The following is a 7,271-nucleotide window of genomic DNA, read 5'->3' as shown; positions in this document are numbered from 1 at the left end:
ATTGCAATAAATAATACCAACCATTTATAGCTAGCTTGAGGACTTCCCTTCCTGAGCAATAAAAGAGAAACCTTGTGCCCTAATACCAATGTAACATTTAATGGCCTAGTAACTTGTGTGTACCGGAAAATAGCATGAACATAGTGAGTATTTCATTAGGATAGATTCCTAATGAGCATAAAAAGAGTGCTTGGGTGGAGAGAGCAACAAAAAGTATAACACCTAGCTAGATAGGCATGAACAATAATTCAAGAGAGAGAGAAATTAAGCTATTGGCAATAGTAGAGGACCGGATTTATATGGAGCCGGTCCCCCCTCCAAAAGGATTTGTATTATAGGTTTCCCCCATCAAGGGAGACATTTTACAATACAATTCTTCGTGTTCCTTCAATAACTAGCTAGTGCAATGAAGATGGAAGCTTCAAGCACTAGCAAAAACTTTATAACACAACATAAATTCCCTCACGGTCTCAGACCCAAGACCTCACACACCTTTGAAGATGGTGAGAGCTAGCGGGGTATGAGAGTAGATTGAGAGGAAGGAGTAGTCTTACGAGAAAGAAGTACATATCCTCACATAATCACTCATATTAGCATAACATAGCTTAGTAATTAGCATGGTAGAGGAGATGAGCATGCATTGAAGCTTGGCTCTTGGTTGGATTTGCATCACAAAGCCAAGAGTTGTTGGTGTAGGTCTCCCTTCTCACAAGCTTGGAGTAGGTGATACTCTTTCCATTAAAGCTTGAGAAGGAGAGAGAGACAGAGAGAGAGTCTTCTTGCTTCACACTTGAGCTAGTGTGAATGTGTGTGGATTAATGACTTGACAAATTCAATCCCCCTCTCTCTCTTGGTCGACCCCTCTTGCAAATTACTCTTGATGGCACCCGATTGGCTCATGCCAGGCTTAGTCAGTAAGAATTAAGTAGCATAAGTGATAGCCCTCTGACATGTGTCCCCCTTTCCCCTTTTGTGAGAGCTTCAGCTAATTAAATAATGCAACTAAACTCTCATTGGACCCCTTTGTCTTTTGGCCAATAGGAATCAGGCAAGACATTTGGCTGCTGAATGCTCATTGGACCCCTTTGGAGACTGTCCTTAATTCTTATTGGTTATTTATCAAGTTTTTTTAAATGAATTAAACTAGATTTACTCTAGCCTAATTCTCATTGGTCCACCTCCATGGCCATCCAATAGGATTTGAGTGCACCTTGTGGGCAATTGGCCTAGGGAGCTAACATGTGTCCATTATTCCCTTTTGTGTAAGGGAGCTTGTGTGTGTGTGTGTGTGTGTGTGTGTGTGTGTGTGTGTGTGTGTGTGTGTGTGTGTGTGTGTGTGTGTGTGTGTGTGTGTGTGTGTGTGTGTGTGTGTGTTTTTCTCTCTCATACCCTACTTGCAAGGCTCGCCCCCTCCTTTGTAGGAGCTTTGAAGACTTTTTGGTACACACACAAAGCATCCAATTTCTCTAGTGTTTGACCTTTGGACGCAACCTTTGAATTTTGGAACCTTAGCATTTATGGAAGTCTTAATGGTTGAACCTTAGGGTCTATAAAGCCCATTGTTGCACATTGATCTTTTGCAGATGGCCCCCCCTTTTGGATCCCTATTGTGGCCGGTTTGCTAGCTTAACCAATATTCTAGCTTTTTCTCACCTGGTACTTCCCCATATTAAATGATCAGTTTAACATGAGTTAAGAGAATTAGATATTAGTTATTATAACACTATGAAACTTTGTAGGGGCAAGGAAAGTACTCTACTCCATGCCCTTGCAAAGTTTCATGACCATCACAAGTCATTGGCATAATCTCCTTTTTTTTATCGTTGGGGCCCTTGGCTAGCTCAATGGCAAAAAATTGGTGATTGTGCAGGACGTAACTGATGAGATGGCAATGGATGGCCATGAAACTTTTTAAGAGTGGGGGGAGCACCCTAATCCATGCCCTTGCAAGGTTTCATGGCCATCGCAACCTGTTTTGATGGTCAAGGGTGGCACAATCACCATTTTTTTTGTCGTTGGGCCCTTGGCCGAGCCCAATGGCAAAAAATTGGCGATTGTGTAGGGCCTGACCACAACAAGACAACAAGAGATGTCCATGAAACTTTGCAAAATTATGCAAGAATGGGGAGTAGGGTGTTTTCCATGTCCCTATAAATTTTAATGGCCACGTGTTGTCATATAATGACCATTGAAACAACTTGTGATGGCCATCAAAATTTACTAAAGTAGGGAGTAGGGTGATTACATTGCCCTTGAAAAGTTTCATGTCTATCCATTGGCATCTTGTCGGTAAGGCCTTGCACAATTGGTTGCCAATTTTTTGCCATTGGGCTCGTCAAGGGCCCAACGACAAGAAATTTGTGATGTCCATAACCATCGAGAAGGTTTGCGATGTCCATGAAACTTTGCAAGGATAGGGAATAGAGTGCTCCCCCCATCCCTACAAAGTTTCTTGGCCATCTACTATTTCTATCTCATCAATCAGGCCCCACACAATCTCACCATTTTTTTGCCAAGGGCCCCACGGCAAAAAAAAAGGTGATTGTCCCACTAATGACCATTGAGATTGCTTGTGATGGCCATGAAATTTTGCAAGGGTGGGGATGAAGATGATTTTCCCAACCTTGCAAAGTTCAATGGTCATCTATTGTCATCTGGTTGGTCAGGCGTTGCCTAATCACCAATTTTTTGTCATTGGGCTCACAAAGGGCCCAACGGGAAAATTATGGTGGTTTAGGGTACCAATGACCATTGAGATGAGTTGCGATGGCCATGAAACTTTGTTGGGGTGGAGACTAGGGTGCTTCCTCTACCCTTTTAAAGTTTCATGGCCATCCATTGTCATCTCATCGGGGAGGCCGTGCACGATTGCCATTACTTTACCATTAGGCTTGCTAAGGACAAAAAATTGGTGATTGTGTCATCCCTCACCATCGAGATGTTTCACAATACAGTTGAAGAGAAACCAGATCCAAAATGGCAAGATGTTTATGATTTTCTCCAATTGGGGAAATTCCCAAACGATTGGTCCCATAATAAGAAAAAGACATTGATCATAAAAAGTCTAAAATTTACCATCAATGGAGCTAAAATCAAGTTGTACTATGCCCATTAGAAGAAATCCTAGTGATACCAAACCTCGAAAACCCTTCTGGGTCCGAAAGTGAATGTTTGAATTTATTTCACATTAGTCCAATCCAACTGCACTGTCAGACATACACTAAACTTGCTCAGGATTTTAGTATTGCTCTAAATCAATCACAACAAGAACCAATAAAATCTGACAACCCTAATGGTTATAAGCAGCCATTAACCCAAGTCAAAATCTGTGAGGTCTTGAGTAGGTGGCTGGACAAATGCATGAGTGATGCATGGCCAACAATGTTACTAAAACTGAGAGAGCAAGATCGTGGAGTATTCATGGCATGTATAAGGATTACTATGCGAAAGATATGTAAGCTTGCATTGTTGTCTCAAGTTGGTGTGTACCTTGCTTCCTCTGCATACAAGCCTTTGACTTCTTCATCTACAACACACACAATGAGCTCCAAACCCTCACACTCGTTACCATCTATTGGTACACCTTTCCATTAGAAACCCGACACCCAAATCTCTTAGCCTTTCCCTTTTCAACAACCAAAGCAGTTTCTTCATTCTCACAAGACTACACAAAATACAATTCCATGGTGAAGACAAAGAAAGCATCCGTACAGATGGAGGAGATCGTAGACGCAGCTAAACAATTCATTGTTAAGCATGGGGAACAAACAGAGGTTGAGGAATATGTCCCTCGTACAAACATTGGCAAGTATGTTTTATATCTAAATGAAGGAGCACTTCTCAAGGTCTAAGATCTAGAGGTAGTCCTTGAAGCCTCCATAATGGACTTTGATGCCAAAATAGCCAAGAATGTTATAGAAACATTTGACTCAGCTCAGAGCTTTGATGAAATTAATGGCATAGAAATTCATATCACAGCAGCAATGCTAGGGCATCTTCTTGGGATGCCTTACCATGCAAAAGCCAAAGCATGCACTTCAAAAGAACTCATCAAATTCTTGCATGAAGATGTTGAAGCCTTTAAGAACGGAAGAAGGGAGTCCAAGTAGTTCTAGTGTCAGCTCTGAAGTATGCGCTAGTGTACAAGTTAGTGAAGAATTTTAACGGTGGGAACAACCGCCAGACTTAAGCGCCTAGACTGGTAATTACCATATTAGTTATTAAAATCACGAACACAGGGAAGAAGGGTATAAATAGAACCCATTACTTTATTTTTGGAGTTCATACTCCTAAGTTCCCAATTCCAAGCCTAATATCTTTGTATCTTGTGATGGGGGCTTTTCACAAGCCAAGCTTCCATACCCCTCTTCTCTCATCCCCACCCCATGAAAACCCCCTCTTATGGAGGGAGTGATAAAAGGCATTGGAAAAAGTAAGAAAAAAATAAAGTATGATTATGTAAATATATAAGAAAGGTAAAATAGGCCACCTCATGCCTGCGGGGTAGCCCATCCCCACCTTGCCTCCTTTTTCTTCACTGTTGCCCCGCCGGGTGTCCCTTTTCCTCTCCTCCACTCAAAAGGTCAACCCCCTCTCTCTCTTCCCCTTGTCCTTTCTCCTTTCTCTCTCCCCTCAAGCTACCCCACCTCTCACCAATAATGCATTATAACTCACCAATAATGCACCCTAACTCACATGCAACTTACCCTATCTTCCAAAATAGTATACCCCACCCCCTCTTTCTCTCTCCTATCATATCCCATGACCCAAATACCCCCCTCTCTCTCTAAAGGGTGCCATGTCTCTTGTCTTGTAGCTAAATAACCTCCCCCACACTCACACACACTCAGTTTCACTGAAAAAGGTGCCCACAGACCCATCCCCACCCGGTGGTTACGTGATTTTTCTTGTTTTTACACACATCTGCACACAGATTCACCTCTGAACACACTCCCCTCTCTCCCCTCTTGTAATTACTTTATTCTCCATGTCACCTCTCACTTTTTTTCATCAACCCACCTCTCTCTCTTAGTCTCTCTCTCATGAGACTACTGTTCTGGCACATATACACACAGCCAGACAAGTGGGGCCCACAGTCACATGGCCTATGTAGATAATGATTTCTTCATTTCTAAATTCTAGAATTCTCCCCCCTCCTCCCCTATATAAAGAGGGGTCACCATCACACTAAGGACACACACAACATCACCAAAGAACACACTATGCACTGTGTGTGCCTAGTGCACACACACACACCCACACCATCACCATCACCGCAATCACCATGCTTGTCTTGAGCATGACCTCTACACCCTTGGCTATGGAAGATGAAGGGCAACTAAATGAAGGATGATGGCCATAACCCTTATGCGAGTCTTCGCCATCAACTCCCACCTATCCGCCATGTGCTCTACCACTCTCTCCCTTCTCATGCCCCTACCCTATGCTCCCCATTTCATCGCCTTATTCTCTAAATAAAGCTTGAGGTTTTGTGAGTATGTTTTCTTGGAATGTTTTGCCCATGTGAGGTGTGCGGAATCGCCACCTAGTCTTGTGTTTGGAGTGAGCTTGTGTATGTGTGAAGGGTGTGCGGATTCGCCATCCTTTTGTGGTGCCTAAGTACTAAGCCGCTATACCCCCTCACTCACTCTCTCTCTCTCTCTCTCTCTCTCTCTCTCTCTCTCTCTCTTTCTCTCTCTCTCTCTCTCTCTCTCTCTCTCTCTCACTTGATCTCATTCCCTTTCCTCTTCATCATTACTCCCAAGCATCCATCTCTCTTGGATGAAAACTTTGTTATGGTGGTGTGTTGTTTGCGTCCTAGCCGCTGAAGCTAGGTGGTGCCCCTGTTTGTTTTACTATGACAGGCTCGAGGCGCGCCATTCGGTCCCCGGTGTTTTAGAGGCCGTCGGGGTTCGGGGTTCGCTTTGCTCCCGTCATTTGGTGCCCCCACTGAGGATCTTTTCATGAAACCCTTCAGTTTACAAGACTGAAACCCCTAAACTATTGTGAATGGATGAATGGCTAGCAGGATTTGCTAATTGGACGACAGAAGAAGAAGAGCTCCAAGCACAACTAGACGAACTCCGCATCTCCATCGAAGCTCGAGTGCCAGGCGTAACGGTAATCGATTTGCAGTGGGAGAGTCAACCAACACGCAAAACCCAGTGGATATACATAGTCCAAGTTCCAAGAAGAAGAAGGAGAAGGTCGAAACCATGTCCGCAACCTACAACCAACCCACAACAACAAAATGGAAGGAGCTCTACACAATAGAGAATCAACACTATTCTACTTTGAGAATCGGGTAACTCAAGTCACCGAGGTAATTATCACAGTCAGTTTTCAAGTCGCACCTGATGCTGTAGCACAGATAACGGAATCATTGGCTCACACTCTCACTAGAGAAACTAGGGATCTACTGAGTTTGTTTCAGGAAAGAACACCACTCCCTCCCACAAGCTTGGACAGTGACTAAGCACCTCTAAGCTTCACATGAATCAGTACAACCTACCTCAAGACAGATCACACATACCAACACGTGTACGCTCAATCAAGGTAATACTGGATTTGAAGGCTCACTACCAGCACATCATTGACACCATGCTGGGTGGGGAGCGATTTTTTGACGTTCTGGCATCAGATCAACCATTTGTCTTACCTTTGGTACAAGGCAATGTACCGTTTGAAGTTTTAATCTATGTCCTAGTATAAGAGGGTATACATGCCTCCTCGTAAAGAAGAAAAAAACTTTTGCAAGTTAAGCAGTGTGTCTTTCTAGCTCTCTCTCAGTAATCATGGCAAGTGTAGCATTTCCAACATTTAAAGGAAAGAAGGGGGAGGATTTGGTAACAGACTTCCTAGATGACTTTGAAGTAGCATGTGTAGTGAGCAACAAAGATACGGATGAATCCCGGGTTAGAATCTTTAAGCATCTCATGAAGCTAGAAGCTAGATCATGGTACAATGCACTTCCACAAGCAACCAAGGATGACTGGGAACCCTTAAAAACCGCTTTTAAGAGGCGCTTTGGGGGAGGTACCACTTCAGAAAAGTTGTGGGACAAGTTGAGAGACTTGAAGCAGGAGGGTCTTTTAGAATATGCCACCTATGAGTCCAAATTTGTGGATTTGTGGGAACGGTGGGTTGAGTCACTGGCAAGGGGGGAAGATGCACCCGATTTCCTAAAAAAAGATCGGTTCACGCATGGCTTATGGCCGCTTCTCAAGGAGAAGGTGAAAGGTAGATTCCCGGCTACGTACGAGTTAGCCGTT

Source organism: Adiantum capillus-veneris, chromosome 27 (assembly GCF_014529385.1).
Source record: "Adiantum capillus-veneris isolate H3 chromosome 27, ASM1452938v2, whole genome shotgun sequence".
In the NCBI taxonomy this organism is placed as follows: Eukaryota; Viridiplantae; Streptophyta; class Polypodiopsida; order Polypodiales; family Pteridaceae; genus Adiantum; species Adiantum capillus-veneris.
Note: the sequence above shows the minus strand (reverse complement) of the source record.